The sequence below is a fragment of the Pan paniscus genome, chromosome X (assembly GCF_029289425.2).
Source record: "Pan paniscus chromosome X, NHGRI_mPanPan1-v2.0_pri, whole genome shotgun sequence".
NCBI classification, from domain to species: domain Eukaryota; kingdom Metazoa; phylum Chordata; class Mammalia; order Primates; family Hominidae; genus Pan; species Pan paniscus.
The window spans coordinates 110,471,945-110,489,198 of NC_073272.2; the positions used below are offsets into that span (position 1 = coordinate 110,471,945).

The window sequence follows — 17,254 nt, forward strand, 5'->3', positions numbered from 1 at the left end:
GAGGTTTTTAGATTAGATCATAATGTTGCATGAATATTAATTTCCTGATTTTGATAATTGTCTTGTGGTTATGTAAGAGAATGCTCTTGATTTTTAGAAACATGAACTAAAGTATTTAAAGATAAAGGGGCATGATCTCCATCTTACTCTCAAATGATTGAGAAAAAATAGTGTGTGTGTGTGTGTGTGTGTGTGTGTGTACAGAAAAACAGAAAAGGATAAAGAAAATGTTGCAAAGGTTAACATTTGGGGAATCTGAGTGAGGAGTAGGTGGAAATTCCTTGTACTATACATTTATCCTTTCTACTAACAGAGCTTCAGATGAAAACCACAACCCTGGCCAACACCTTGATTTCAATGCAATGAGACCCTAAGTAGAAGATTCAGGCATACTGTGCCTGTACTTCTGACCCACAGAAACTGTACAAAAATAAATTTGTGTGTTTTTTAAAAGTGAGGCCAATGGTGTGTAAGAAGAATTTGAAGTGGGAAAAAAGGGTAGATTCAGGAGACATTATGGAGAGAAAATTGCCACAATATGGTGTTTTCCTTGGCTAGATATGGGTAGAGAGAGAAGAGTTGGGGATGATTCTGAAGTTGGGAGCCTAGAAATTGGGATAATGCTGGCAGAAAGAGGCAAATAGAGGGAGAGCTGGGTGGGAGAAAAAAAAATGATGTTTTAGGAATTCTGAGCTTGAGTGAACAGAGGACATGAGTAAAAGGGAACCATCTAGTGGAAAGGAATTGGTTAAGGATTGAAGCTGAACAGAGAGGTCAGGGCTGCAGCCAGAGGTTTGGGAGGCATCACCATTGTTTTGGATGTATTTGGAATCCCTGTTGTAAAGGGAAGAAAGAGGCTGAAAATAGAATGATATATTTGAGTCCACTCCTGCACACCAAGTTGGTTGTGAGGACTTGCACTGAAGACAGACAGATCTAGGTTTAAATCCTGGCTTTGCTCATGCCTAGCTCTGTGACGCTGAACAAGTGCCTAAACCTCTCTGAGCCTCTGCTTTTCTTTTATTCAGCTATGAAATTGTGACACTGATCATACCTGCCTTGTGGTGAGGACTAAATGAGATAACCTATATATAAAGCACTTAGCTCATCGCCTGGAACATAGGTTGAGCTGAAGAAATTGGGGTTATGATTGTTACTGTTGTTTCCTTTCATGTGGTTTTCTGCATTAGGCAGCCTTCTCCCGAAAAGAACCCTGACAATTCAGATCACTGTGTGTTTTGTTTTGTTTTGTTTTGCTGGTGGGAATGAGGCAAGGCGACCATAGCATGGCATCTTTTGCTTATGGAGGGCAGGTCCACAACCTGTTACTGAAAAGGGTGAACTTTTTCTTTTTCTGTCAATACGGGCAGATGAAGAGAAAAGCACAAGGAGCTCTAGGAAGGGAAAGTTGGAGCTGTGGCTAATGGAGCAAGGGCAGACCCCAAAGACTCATCTAGATCATCAGTGATTATTCATTCCTCCGAAGCCTTTCCTAGGCCATTCTGAGAAACACTGGAGGAAGTGGGATGGCATGATCTAGTGTGAGTGATGGGCACTGTGCACAAGGGGATGATTTGTATTTATGAAAGGTTCTTGGTGCCTAGGCTGCCTGATGCATGTCTAAAAAGGCAGTGGGTTCCAAGTCAATGTGCCTGGAGTGAGGAGATTTAGCTTCACCTGCTGGCACTGACTTTCCCTACAGAAGATGTAGCTCTGGGCACCACACTCCTAGCTTACACTTGATCCCTCCTGCTGAAGCAGTAATCAATCTGCAGTCTTCTGCTATTAGATGTTAATGCAATCAAAGAGATCACAATGACCTTAAGATTTCCTGATTAATTCACTTTTTCCCCTAGTCAGCATTACCTTCTTTAATTTCTCAGCACTTGGCTCGTTTTCTCAGCTCACTTGGCTCTGTTTCATGCTCCAAGTACCTTTTTCCTCTACTGAGGAGAGGGTTTGGGTAGAGTGATGGCGTTCTGGGCTGCCTGGTAGTGGAAGATGGAGAATCCCTGTCCTTGAATAAAGGTGTACTACCCAAAAAGAAAGGTTTTGGGGTTTTGACAAAAAGCAATCTTAGAAAAGGACATTTGGAAATGGTAAGAGAAAGACAGAGAGAGAGAGAGAGTGAGAGAGGATGTGTGTGTTTGTGTGCATGTGTGTGTATGTCTGCGTGTGTGTGTGTGTGTGAAAGAGAGAGAGAGAAATCTTGAGAAACTGGTAGGAACAAAGTAAAATTATTATTTCCTCTCAAGTCAAAGAAGGTACAGAAAGAAAACTGCCGAGGTGAAGATACATATCAGGGATTACCAATTTTCCAGAGCCCCCCACGCATGAAGTACTTTAAGATCCTCAGTGAGGAGAAGCTTAAGATACAGAGACTGATTGATCTGCCACCACAGGTGGGCAGCTGGAGTTGATACAAGCTGCCCAAAGCAGAATTTGTGATTTTTTTCTGCAAATACATTCCTCTTCCAGTCAACCCCACTCAGTAAATGGCACTACCGCTCACCTGGTTGCTTAAGTCAAACTCCTGGTGGTTATCCTGAGTTCTTCTTGTTCCCTTACACATCACATCCTAGTCATCAGCAAATCCTATTCATTTACCTTGAAAATATTTACTGAATTTCATCACTTTTCACCACCTCCTCAGCCATTAGCTAGTGTGAGCCACAATCATCTCTTTCCCAAACCACTGCAACAGCCCCCTAAATAATCTACTTGCTTCCGCTCTTACTGCCAGGCCTGCCATGTATGGATGTTCAGGTTGTATACTACACAAGGGCACCATAGCTATGGGTGTGCCATTTATATCACAGACACATACATACTTACATAAGATTGTGCAGATGGGTGCAGACATTCTGGGCTTCTTGGCTCTAAGTCTGAGAACAGCGGAAGAGAGCCTGCTCCTACTTAAAACTGTACCAGTGCACATGGCCTTGCATAGACTCAGGAAAGCACAATCACACACACACATACACACACATATACATCCATAAATGTACATACTCAGTGGCACACACAAGTGGACTCTATCCTACCCAAGCCCTGGGTGTCCCCTGAGTTTACTTCTCTCTCTACTACCCATTGTTCCCACAGGCTGAAGTCCCATCCCTCCCACTTCCAGCTGCCTCAGCTGGAGAGGGGATAGAACAGTGGGGTGCAAAGTGTTGTTGATGGTGCATCTATTCCAGTGACAAGAAATGCATGAATGAGAGGAATAATATGGGTGCTCACAACACAGACTGCTGCCCACCATGACTCTGGCAAACTTTCTTGGGCAGGACTTAAATTTGTTTAGGTTGTACAAGAAAAGACTAACATAATTTTTGTCATCATTTTTAAAATGAGGAAGGGGTGTCTTTTTTGTGATTCACACAGACACTGTATCAGATAGTGGCAGCCTTACGCCCCCCCGCCCCTGCCAAATCTCAACTCCAACCAATCTCTACTCTATATAACAGTCACTAAGAACTTTAACAAACAGGCTGGGTACAGGGGTTCAAGACTGTAATTCCAGCACTTTGGGAGGTCAAGGCGGGCAAATCGCTTGAGCCCAGGAGTTTGAGACCAGCCTGGGCCATGTGGTGAAACCCCATCTCTACTAAAAATACAAAAATTAGCCAGGCGTGTTGGTGCACACCTGTAGTCCCACCTACTCAGGAGGCTGAGGTGAGAGGACCGCTTGAGCCCTGGAGATCGAGGCTGCAGTGAGCTGAGAAAATTAAAAAAATAACTTTAACGAACACTTGAGTATGTTGATCCTTTGCTTAAAGCCTTCCATTTATATTTTAATGTTTTTAGGATAAAGATAAAACTCCTTAGATGGCCTACAAAGCTTGAATGATCTGGCCCCTGCCTTCCTCTGCAACCTCATCTCATATCACCGTCCCTCTCATGACTGCCCCAAACCCCACCCACACTGATTTTCTGTCCCTTGAGTTCACCAAGCACATATCATTGTATTTCTTGTTTATCTGCCTCCCCCTTCCTCCTACCTCCCTGCTTCTAGAGTGTTAACTCTGTTAAGCAGGGACTTTGTCTTTTTCATCATTATGTCTTCATCACCTAGCACAGTTCCTGGAATTTAATAGGTGGTCAATAAGTATTTGCTGAGTGAATAAATAAGTGAACAGGAAAATGAGCAATTTTGCTCCCTATTCCACTCATTGGCTCTAAGATGATCCTCAGCTCAGCCTCATCTCTAGTGTGCTTTGAGATCCTCTGGTGAAATGAGATGGCCAGAAAATGCAAGGTTGTTAAACATCAGAAAGTTGCAAGACCAGTTTGGTCAGGAGGAATAATAATCAGTATAACCAGCACTTATTGAGATATTAGCATGTGCTGGGCATTGCTCTAGGCTTTTTTCTCATTTAATCTCCACAGTAACCTTATAAGGTATTTCCTAGTATAGAATTATCCACATTTGATGATGAGCAAACTGAAACCCAGGTGATTCAGTGACTTGGATGCAGACACAGGCAGTTCGATTCAAAGCTTTCTTTTGTGTTGTGTGAGAATGAGAACAGTCTCATTTCCACTGATTTCTTTTTCAAACCACCCTAGGATTATCCCTCTACCCCCTGGCTTCTCTTCAATCTCATAATCTTGAATCCAGCCCTGAGGAGCAGGTAGAAAAGAGCCACGTACTACATTGGTAAGCTGCAGTGAGTGTAGGTCTAGTTAGTGTCCCCATAGGGTAGCAGCTACTTTGATGATTGACAATATAAATTTAAAAGCTGAGATATCCTGTACTATCTTGATACTGAAATCAATAAAACCATCAAATCCTAAGCCAGCCTCACCAAACTAAAAGGGAGTTGCAACCACAAAGCAAATTTAACACCTCTTGGAATCTTTCTGACATCACATGAAGCACTACCTCTGAGGTGAGAATGACATTAGCTTGAAGCTCTACAGGGCTGAAACCTTAGCTATTACAGGGCTGGATTGTATCTGCCACCTTCACATGGGAAGAGAAATTGACATGGGGGGAAGAGACAACTGACTAGGCAGTCTTTGCAGCTCTGACTGTGCATAAAGAGAATGAAAAATAAAACAAGAGAGGGAAAACACAGCATAATCCTCATTGTTAAGATGTTAGCATGCTCATGGGTATAACAGAAATTACTGTTCTTCATCTCACCTTATGATTCCCTTTAACAAAAGACAACCATTGAAAACACAATTTGAGGCCAGTTTACCCCTTCATGCTCAGAGCCTGAATCACAAATTCATGGGCTGTATTAAATGCTTTCCCCACTTATTTTATCAGATTCTTAGAACCAGAGAAGGAACCTAATAGAATATCTGGTTCAACTAATTCACACTTTCTAGATAGGGAGACTGAGGCCAAAAGAAAGGGGTCTTGATTTCATTTTCACCAAGTGTACGTGTGTGTGTGTGTGTGTGTGTGTATGTGTGTGTCCATTCGTGTGTTGCATGAGTGGGAGGTTTGCTTCAGGAACTGTTAAGGGGAGAGATGGAAAGTTCTGTATTCTAAAAGGAAAGGGGTGAAAAATGTTAGAATCAATACAGTGTTTGATAAATAACTAGTAATTTGTCACATAAACATATACACACTACAAACACCACTGTCTGTGGCAGAAACAGAGGGATGTTCTCAACAGAGGGAGGGTCTCAGCCAAGAAGGCTAAATGAGGGCCATTCATCCTTTCAGACCCTTTCTGCCATTGGCAAAGATTGGTCCAGTCCACTGCCTAGGTTTTCTGTGGGCTCTCAACATTTTGCTCAGCAGAGACTTCCCAAGGCTGCTTCACTAGTGGCTGGTGGCATTTAACCTCTGTGGGAGGGATGGAGCTTTTTCTTTTCATCATGGAATCCATTATTTTTCTTTGAAGCATAGTGCAAAGCTTCTTACAAATTGCATGGCAAAAATAGAAATGCAGCCAGTTCTCAGCACAGCCTTGTGGAAGTCGGGGCAACCTGTCCCTCAGGCAGTGTGGATGGAGAGTGTGTTCATTTCTGAACTTGATGGTAAATCCTATGGGGAAGGAGGCAGAAAGCAACCCATCCCTTCCTCTTCTCCCTTAAAGGGAACTAGACCTAAAATGTGTTGGAGCTGTGAGCCCTGGAGAAATCCAGCCCAATTGCAGTATTAGACCCCGCCAGAGGGAGTCAGAGTGTGGCAGCTTGGCTGTGAACTTGCCGTGAGACCTGGAGTAAGTTGCTTCCCCTCTTTGGGTCTCTGTTTTTTCATTTAACCCTCATGCTTCACAGAATGATTGAAAGGTATAAATGTAGAGAAAATAGACCCACATATGCTTTGGAAACAGTAAAAGCCTGATATTAGTACAAAATATTTTTATTGTCATTGTTTTATGTCTGCTCTTTGTCTCTGGTGGTTGACCTCGAATTTGGGTATCTGATCTGGAATTTGACTTGGCATAGAATATTTCAGGATAGGTCCAAGGCCTCTGGAGCTGCAGAAAGAAGAATTGTTGGAAGAGTCAATGCAGGTTGAACACTGGGCTCAAACAGACCCCTCACAAATCACAGCCCTGCTCCTTCATTAATCTCCCTGGGTATGTCTTCCAGCAGCCTATCGAACCTCTGAGCTTCAGTTTCCTCATCTCTAAAGTGGGGTTGTTGTGGGAATTTAAGTGAGATAATAAATGAAAGCTATTATGCTGAAGCACTGGTGTGGAGTATGCATTTGATAATAATTCTTTTTGATGTAATTTGCATCTGTGTGCTGAGAATAACCGTGATTCCTTAATGTCAGTGCACAGCTAGTCCTTGTTAAAACATACAGATTCCTGGGCCTTGCCCTAAAGAAATTCTGATTCCATAGGTTTGGAATGGAGAACAAGAACATGTGTTTAACAAGGACTCCACGGTATTCTGATGTGGGTCAAATTTGGAAACCATTGGTGTAGAGCACTGTTATTCAAGCTGCCAATTGTTACCCACTGCTCAGAAAATCAATTTAGTGGATAGTGACCAGCATTAAACACACATACAGGAATGGAATGGGAAATAACAGGGTACACTGCACACAGTAAGGGTAAATATTGAGTTATAAAATGTTTATAATTACATATAATTTTAAATATAAAGACAGTTATATTTATCATTTATAATATAGTTGTATATACATCGTTTGTGTGTATGTGTATATATATACATGCAAACATTTCATGAGGCAATACTTACCCTCACTGTAGATACCTTGACATTGGACAAAATTATTTGAAATACTCATTTCTTATTTGGAGAAACTGGCGTCCAGAGAATTAATCTGTCAAGTCTCAGGTAAGACAAGAAATGACCAACAAGGGAATGGAGTAGGATCCATTTCTCCTCTCTCCCCATCTCTCCCATGCTATTCTTGGATCAACAGAGTTGGTGGTTCTCTAATTAGAATCAGTTCTAATATCATATAATGGCCCTGGCCTGAAATGTAAGGGCAAGTTAGGGAGGTGGCTGCAGGTATCAGGCTAATGGCATTGACCCCATTAGACAGAAAATGCATCTGGGTTTATGGGATGTTTAACTGCTCTTGGTTAGTGAAGGCTTTGTATAAGTGTGCCAAGCTCTTGTCCAAACAACTGCTCCTCCTTTCCTTCTCCCAGACTTTGATATTGATTTTACCATTTGAAACTCTTTTGTTGCCTCTGTAAAATCAAATAATTAGCTTAAAACTATCCTTCCGGTCACATCAACCAGCATCATCTTTTCAGTCCTGACTTGATATGTTGAAGATGTTAGCACCCCTAACCTTTCATCCACATGCTCTGTCTAAAGGGAGCAGCTATTTCTGGGTTCCAGTTCATTATGGTCCTGTGGGAATGTGGTCACTTTGCCAGTGAGGCCTTCTGTGTCTACCCTCTGTGATACTCTAGGCCTTGCAGGAACCTACTACTCTTACCATTTCAAAACTCTTCATCTCCTACCTGACTTTGTATTTTCCTGATGGTACTTATCATACAACTTAACATAGTATATTTTAAATAATAAACAGATAATGAAAATAATCCCATGTGTCCAGATATTTTTTTTCTAGGAAGATTGAAAATCAAATTTTATGTGAAGTTTTCCAATTTTTAATGCTGCCAGATATTTTGATTTTTCTAGAGAGCTTGGACATCTGAATATTCATGTAAAATCTTCTAATTTTTCAATGTCGGTTACCAGTTCATAGAAAATTTAAATACTATTTGCACCAAAGAAAATATGTTTGTGATCCAAATAGAGTCCGAGGTTCACCCTATTGTGATCTGTGTCATAGATCTGTAGAACACTGGTGCTGTGAGAAGCCTTATAAATTGGCAGCTTCTAATGAGGAAGTACAGCCTCAGAAAGATTAGGTATCTTCTGCATTATCACACAGCTGGCTTGTAGCAGAACTGGATCTCGAACCCAGCTTTCCTGCCTCCTAGTTGCTCTGTCATAGTCACCATGCTGGCTGCCTCCCTTCTGCTGAGGGTTGAGTTAATCTGCTCTGTGTAGAGGACAGCTTTCAGTCTTCAGTCCCCTCCTCCTAAAGAATATAACAGACGCATCACCACCCATCTGATAATCCCCAGGCACTTCTCACCAGAGTGTATGAATTTACCTGCCTTCCCAATCTCAACTGAGGATATTGCCTCTTGGCGCTCTTTATTGCTTTTGCTCCAGTGATAGAATCAAGACAAGGTCTTTATAGGAATGTTATTGTCATTGCTCCCAGACAGCGGTGTCTTCCGGCAGAGTCATAGAGTCGGTGTGGTCTAATGCAAAGAGTCTGGGGCTCAAAGTCCAGACAGCTGGGCTCAATTCTCAGATATGTGACCTGAGACAACTTATTTAGCCTCTCCGGCCCTCAATTTCCTTAACTGTAAAAATGAGAAAAATAAGATCTGTCTCTCTTGTGTCTCAGAGCTGCTGTGAGGCTAAAGTGAGATGATATGTATAAGAGCACCTTGGAAACAGATAAACATTTTACAACGATGAGGGTATAGTATCATTAAATCAGCAAAATAATGATTAAGCACCTACTATGTGACAGTGAACATACCATTTATGCAGGGCATGCCAAGAAGCATAGGCCTATCTGCCTCCATGAGCTTACAGTCTACCTGAGAAGAAGGGACATAGCTGAGTGGGAAGAGAGCCAGCACTGCAAAGCTAGAGACCAGGGCTGAAGGAAATGTATTGACTGTAGAATGAGAGAAAGAAATTGTGGTAGAAAGGGGTGACCATGGAAGGATTCCTGGAGGGAGTTGCATTTAAACTAAGCTTTGGAATAAAAATTCACAGGCTAGGGCTGGCAGGAGTTAAAAAAAAAAAAAGGATATTCTTCTACTGGTCAGGGGCAACAGCACAAATAAGGGCTGAAATCACAACGTATGCTGGAGGTCTAATCTACATGGAGAGAAGGGTTCAAGTAGTGGCTCTCAGATTATTGCTTATCCAGCTATTTCACTGGCCTAAAACGCAAAAGAGAAAGTCAAGGGATGCTTGCTATAAAGCCAAGGTGGGGCCAGGCACGGTGGTTCATGCCTGTAATCCCAGCAATTTGGGAGGCTCAGGGAGGCATATTTCTTGAGCCCAGGAGTTCGAGACCAGCCATTGGCAACATAGCAAAACCTCATCTCTACAAAATACACAAAAATTAGCTGGGTGTGGTGGTGCAGGCCTGTAGTCCCAGGTACTCAGGAGGCTGATCTGGGAGGATCGCTTGAACCCTGGAGGCAGAGGTTACAGTGAGCCACTGAGATTGCACCACTGCACTCCAGCCTGGATGGCAGAGCCAGACCCTGTCTCAAAAAAAAAAAAAAAAAAGAAAGAAAAAGAAAACAAACCAAGGCAGAGGTTAAGTGTGGGCACAGGTTTGGTTAATTACATCACAGGAGGGCCTAATACTATAAAATGATCATAATGATTATTTCTGCCTCATAGGGCTTTTCTCAGCTTTAAATTACATGATGTGTGTTAAACATTTAGCATAGCACCTGATACATGATTAGTACTCAATAAATGTTAGCTATCATCATCATCACCAGTTTTCATCTTATACTGAAGTTAGGGGACAATAACATGGGCTTTGGAATCTGTCTAATATTAGTTGTGTAGCCTTGGTCGAGTCACATCACTTCCTCGTTTCCCAGTTTCCTGGTCTTTAAAATGGGAATGACAGTAGTGCCAACTGAAAAGGGCTATTGTGAGGATTAAATGAGTTAATCCAAGTAAAGTACTTATCACCATGCCTGGTACATGATAAGCATTCAATAGATGTTAGCTGCTACAGTTATTATGGCCAGTTGACCATTAAGGTAATATGACAGCATAACTAAAACATGAGAAAATTGAGAAAAATAGGCAATCATGCCAAACCTTACTACTAAGACACATCTTGTTATTATTTTTGGATTCGGTTCTTAAATTTAAAATTTCTTTTGTTGAGAAAATCAAGACTGCAGGAGATGGCATGGATTTGGGATGCAGCAGGCATTTCGTTAAACACTTAATAAGTAACTACTGTGTGCTAGCCAGTGTTCCAGAAGCTGAGATATGACAAGAAAAAAAAAAAACACACAGGACAGGCATTATTCCTGTATTTAAGGAATTTATAGCCCAATAGAGGTAGTATGGAAAACAAAATAATAAATATAAAATATTGTGTTATGTGATATTAAGTACTATGGAAAAAATCTTCAGATGGGGTGATAAGGAGTTGTAAAATGGTCAGGAGTGGTGAGGGAGGGTTAGAGAGTGAACCCTGCAGAGCCTATAATTTTAGAGGGTGGTCAGGGTAGGCCTCACCAAGAAGGTAATCTTTTGAATCCTGCCCTAAAGGAGGTGAGGGAGTAGGTAATGTAGGTATCTCAGGGAAGAGCATTGGGAGCAGAGAGAACAGGAAGAGCAAGGTCTTTGAATCAGGAGGATACCTGGCATTTATGAAACTGCCAAGAAGCCCATGTTGCAGCAATGGAGTGAATGAAGGGAAGAGTAATGGGATGGGAGGTCAGAGAGGTCACAGAGACAAGTTTGTTAAGGGCATTGACTGCCATTTCCAGGGAGTGAGATGGAAAGCCACGGAGGAGCTTGTTCAGTGAAGGACATGACCCAACTTATATCAGCTATTTGGCCCTCCTATAAGCAGTGGGTTTTGACCCCATAGATCCTGGGCAATAATAAACAAGAGGCAGCAACTCCACCATTCCCTCAGAACTCTCCTTACCACTCTGTAGACTGCAGAGAGTGGACTTATTGATCCTGAGGGCGACACAGAGAGGAATTGATGGCACGGAGAATAGGGGAAAAAGATGTAATCTCTTAGAGCTGAAAGGGACTCAGTTAGTGCAATTCTGCCACCGGGCATCTGTTCATTCCGCCTCGACTAAAACCGTCACTGCCTTATCAGCTTGCTCAGCCTCTTGTAGGACCTTCTCAAGGTCAGAAAGCCTTTTGATGGGTTTACTGAAAATCTGCCTCCTTTTCACCACCGGGTGGCAGTAGTCCTGGTTCTATCACCTGAGCAACCCAGAATAAGTGCATACCTTCCGCAGGAAAATACTTGAGATTTGAAGGCAGGTGGATATCTTATATATCCCCCAACGTTTCTCCTTTACAGGCCCTATTGTCTCTTCTACCTTCAAGAGTAACTCCTATTATAGAATGGTTTTCTTTTGTCAATCTTGCAACCCTCTTCTGGAGGTTTTCCACTTTCTTAGTGACTCTCTTAAAATGTGATGTCTAAAATTGAACAGGAGACGGTAGGAGTGAACAGAGGAGGTTACAGTGCAATGATTATATTCTAGGATCTAGAAACTGTACTTTGATTAATGCAATCTAAAATTGTGCTCTGTTTTTAGCAACTAAATAATTTAGGTACATTAAACTGTTGGCTCGAATTGTGCTTGTGGGTCAATTCAAGCCCCTTGATCTTTTTTAGTTTGTTTATTTGTTTGATGTGAGTTGCTGTGAAGCCACACTTCCCCTATTTTGGCCTCACAAAATGGACTTTTAAAATTTGAATTGATGATTTTTTTTCTTTATCTCATTTATATTTCACCATTTAAATTTTAGCCCAGTATTCCAACCCGTCTGAGCTTATTTTGAATCTCAATTTTGTTCTTCAACATATTCCGACATCCCTGCCAGGTTTGGGTCATCTTAAAACACAGTAAGTACATTTTTTGTATCACCTAAGTTATTAATAAAAATGAAAAAGTCTTGTGGCCCTTCTCTGGAGAACTTCTGCTGGATTGCCAATCCATTTGACTGTATTATAACTTGATCAATATGTTACTATCTTGCTTTAGTTCATTCATGAGAAAGTTCTGAGACAAATTCAAATGCATGGCTAAATCCAAGATATGTTGTCAATGCAAAAGATAGCATGGATGAAGGTGATCTAAGATAGGATGTTTTTGTTTTGCAAAATGGAAATTCTAGTATTGTTTTTTCCAATTATAAGGTGATATTGGCTTGTTGTAAAGGTCAACAGCATACATAAGTATACAAAATAAAAAGGGAAATTTCCTCTGTAATTCTGTGCACCGACACTGTACTAGATAACTATGGTTGACAGTTTTATGCATATATAAACACAGATCTAGGGTTTTACTGGGATCATGATATAGAGACTGTTACATGACCTGCTCTTTTCACTTACAATCCTTTGGAAACGTCTGTCCTTCTCAGAAAGTACAGTTTTAGCTCCTTCTTTTAAACAATGATATAGTGTTCTTTTCTTTGGATGTTTCATAATTTATCTCATCAATCTCATATTGATGGGCATTTAGATCATTGGCAATTTTTGCCGTTACAAGCTGTATTACATGTTGAATTGTCTTTGCTGGCTCGATGAGATGTTGTGCTAGATGCTGGTTGTTGCCTTCTCTGTATTTCCCATCCTCTTGTCCTTTTCAGATATTGTTGTCAATGTCCTAAATGCCAAAGGGCTGCTTCCGCCTAAGAACTAATGAGGGGGCCAAATTACTGCTCATCATGGTTTGAGTTTGAAAATCTATACTTGCCCTACTTTCAAGTGTGTTTAAGGCTTTTTGAGCTGCCAGGGGCTTTTAGAGGATCAAGGCACCCCAAGATCAAGCCTTGAGGGACAGACAGGCTTGATAGGAGGCTGCAACCCCTGTTTGGCACATGTGAAGTGGTTAAGGGCAGAAAGGAGAAGGAGAACTGCCTTGCCATTGGGCCACAATTCCTTGTTATACACCCTCAGCCCTGACCAAGCAGGACACTTGCTGGTCCCTGAATAAGCTCCTCCTTTTTCATGTTCACACCTTTATTCCTCCACAGGGTCTTCCTCCTTTCACACGTGTACCTCCCAGAACAAGGTAGGAGCCATCTGCTCTGAATTCCCAGAATGCTTTAAAACCATGGGCTTGGGAGTTGAACCAATGTTTGAATATCAGAGCTTGGCAGTTGAACCTAGCTCTGTGATTTTTGGATAAGTCTTTTATCCTTTCTGGGCCTAGTTATCCTCATCTATGGAGTGATGATATGCCTATATATTTTGAAACACCTAGCCCAGTGCCTGGCTTAACAAACGTTTGCTGTTATTATTATCATAATTACCATATGTGATTATATTACCTACTCCACTGTTGTGAAAATTAAATGAGAACATATGTAAAGCACACAACACAGTGCTCAGCCTAAAATGGGTATTAAATAAATGATGGCAATTACTGATTGTATTCATATCTTCCTTTGGATACTTATCTTACTCTCTTGTGTTTCTCCTATTTGTGTTTACGTCTTGATCTCCTCCTTTAATTAATAAGTTCCTTCAAAAGCACAGTGTTTGTCCTCTTCCCTCCTCCTACCCCTCTCCCCTAGAAAGCATAAAAAAACCAGTGTTGGGGGTTAGTAGGGCTCTTTAAAATTTAGGTACCGTCAGTGAATGCCACCATCACTTTGTCTAAGCCCCTTTCTGATTGGATTGTTTTCTAGTTAGAAAGCACTGTCTCATTAACAGATCAACTGGGCCCCCTTTCTAGGGCAAGTCATGGCATACATATTCCAACCCCTGAGCCACTGATCAGAATTAGCAAGCTATAGAATCTTAGCTTTGGAAAGATTTTCAGAAACCAATGGCTTTGTGTATGAGTTTACCTGGGCAGAATGGATTCATGTACCACTCTCAGGCCTCTGCTATCTAGATGGAAAGGAACAACATTAGGCCATTAGCCCAGTCCAGACCACTGTTGAGTCCCTCTTAGACTACCGAAACAGTCTCCTAGGCTTTTTCCTGCTTTCGCTCATGCCTCTACACAGCAGCAAGAGCAATCTTTAGAAAATAAAAAATCAGATCACATGATTTCCCTCCTCAAAACCCTCCCATGGCTCCCATTGCATGTAGTATAAATTCATATTTCCTTCCCATGGCCTAGAAGATCCTGAATAATCTGGCTCCTGTGCATCTCTCCACATTCATCCTGTTACACTCTTCCCCTTGCCCCCTGTGCACCACCTGCGCTGATCTACTGTTCTGAGGATACCCCAAGCTCATCCCTGCTTCAGTGCTTTTTAATCTTGTTTTGACCCTCTACCAACAATTGAATGCCAGCCTTGCCCCAACTTCCCCATGTTTCTTTTCGTCCTTCAGGTTTCCATTTCAATGATACTTTCTCAGAAGAACATGAAAAGCCTTCCCTGTGCACCCTGTCTCAAGTAGGTTCTTGTCCCCACGTTATTCTCAAACTCATTGGTTCTCAGGCTTGCTTCAAATTGAGAATGACTCAGAGAGCATTAAAAAACAAAACAATGGCCAGGCCTCTTCTAGATAAAGTAAATCAGAATTTCTGAGAATGGAACTCAGCTATCTGTATTTCTAAATGCTCCTCAAGTGGTTTTAATGTGTAGCCAAGGTGGACAGCCTTTGTTTTATCTGTCAACTTGTTTATTTCATTCTTGGTGCTTATCACAAACTATAATTATTTTGCTTATTTTAGCAACTTATTTAGTAAATATTTATTATGCCCCTACATGTGCCAGGCACTACTCAAAACATGGAAATTAAACTAGTGGACATACTAAACACAAATCCCAACCATTATCAAACTTCAATTCTAGTGGAGGAGGCAGACAATAAACAAGATCAATAAAATATATAGTGAAATTTTTATAGTGTTCTAGACTAAATGGTTGTGTCTTCCCCACCAAATTATTGTGTTGACATCTTAACACCCAATATGATAGTATCTGAAGATGTGGCTTTTGGGATGCAGTTAGGGTTAGATGAGGTCATGAGGGCGGGGCTTTGATCTAATGGGATTAGTGCCTTGATAAGAAGAGACACCAAAGAGCCTGCTCTCTCTCTCTCTCTCTCTCTTTCCCCCACCACCCCACCACCCAACATGCACAAAGAAGTCATATAAGCATACAATGAGATGGTGGCTGTCTACAAGCCAAGAAAAGAGGCCTCAGAATGAAACTTACCTTTCTGGCACCTTGATCTTGGACTTCCAGCCTCCAGAACTGTCAGGGATAAATGTCTGTTGTTCAAGCCACCCAGTCTGTAGTATTTTGTTATGGCAGTCCAAGCACATTAAGACATATAGTATGTTAGAGAATGATGAGTGCTAGGGAGAAAAATAAACTAGATAATGGAGATATAAATTTTTTGGAGGAGAGAAACACTTTAGACAGAGTGACCTCGACAGATAAATCTTGAGTAAAGACCTGAAAGAAGTGACAGATATAGATCTGCAGCTATTTGGATGACGAACTTTTAAGGCAAAGAAGAGTCTGTGCAAAGGTCCTAAGACTGTATCATACCTAGTATGTTTGAAGAACAGCAAGGGGGCCAGTATGGCTGGAGGTTTGAAGACAAGGGGAAGAGTGGTAGGTGATAAATTCAGGAATTTAATGGGGTTGGGGGGGCAGGTGTTTGGAACTTTGAAGGTTATTGTAAGAGCTTTGGCTTTTACTGAGTAAGAAGGGGTATCATAGAGCAGAGGGTAATATCATCTGACTTAGATTTTAGTAGGCTTACTATATATGGTATGTTGAGAATACACTGAAGAGGGAAAAGAGTGGAAGCAGAAGAACCAGTTGGAGACTACTGTAATAATCCACGTGAGACATGATGGGGGCTCGAAGAAGGATGATAGAAATGGCAATGATATGAGAACCAATAAGAAATGGACACAAACTGTATGTGTTTTGAGAGATGGAGTATTTAGGATTTGCTGACAGACCTATAAATAGGACATGAGATAAAGTACCCAGTCAAGGATGATGCCATGGTTTTTAGCCTAGGCATCTATAATAATGGAGTTGCTATTTACCTGAGATGGGAAGAACTGTGGGAGAAGTAGGTTTTAGGGGAAATATCAAGGGATTAGTTTTCAACTTGTTAAGTTTGATGTGCAGCTGTGGTCTGAAAATTTGTGTTCTCCCCAAAATTTCTATGTTGAAATGCTAACCCCCAAAGTGATAGTATTAGGAGGTGAGAGCTTTGGGAGGTGATTAGGTCATCACGGAGAAGCCTCTACGAATGGAAGGGATTAGTACCCTTATAAAAGAGACCTGAGAGTGACCATTCACTCCTTCCACTACGTGAGGACACAGCAAGAAGATGCCGTCTATGAGAAAGCGGGCCCTCACCAGACACCACCAGCACCTTGATCTTGGACGTTCTAGCCTCTGAAACTGTAAGAAATACATTTCTATTGTGCATGTGCTATCCAGTTTATGGTATTTCATTATAGTATCCCAAATGGACCAAGACAGATGCCCATTAGACATCCAAGCTGGAGATGTCAAATAGAGAATTGAATATACAAACCTTGAATTCATAGGAGAGATCTGGACTGGGGTCAGAACTTTGGGAGTCATAAGACTGAATGATCACTTAGAGAATAAGTTCAGGTAGAAAACAGAAGTCCAGGGACTGAGCCCTAAACCACTCCAATGTCTAAAGGTTGGGCTGAAGTGCAACAAGCAAAGGAGACTGGAAAGAAGCAGCCAGAGAAGAAAGAAGAAAACCAATAGAATGTGGTTCCTGGAAACCAAGAGAAGGTGATTCAAGGAAGAGAGAGTGGTCACTTATGTCAAGCACTGCAGATAGCTCAAGTAAGATGAGAACTGAGAATTGGCTGTTGAATTTTGTAACAGAAAGGTCACTGGTGATCTTGATCAGAGCAGTGATAAAAGTGAGCTCAAGAGAGAAGGGAAGGAGACAATTTGGAGATTATAAGTATAAACAAATGCTTCAAGGTTTTAGTAAAATGAGGAGGACAGCAGTGGGGCAGTAGCAGTATCTAGAAGAGGAATT

The 17,254-nt window shown here is 41.5% G+C and overlaps 1 protein-coding gene across 11 annotated transcripts in view; it reads left to right on the forward strand.

Moving 5' to 3' along the window:
• Window positions 1-17,254, forward strand: part of PAK3 (p21 (RAC1) activated kinase 3) — a 285,503-nt gene that overhangs the window by 37,098 nt on the left and 231,151 nt on the right. For 2 of the 11 annotated variants that reach the window (XM_063601542.1, XM_055106615.1), the window contains exon 2: window positions 12,037-12,133. The exons of the other annotated variants lie outside the window; for them this stretch is intronic. The gene's annotated coding sequence lies outside the window, so the exon portion shown is untranslated. The remainder of the gene's footprint in view (window positions 1-12,036; window positions 12,134-17,254) is intronic. 11 annotated transcript variants of the gene reach the window in all.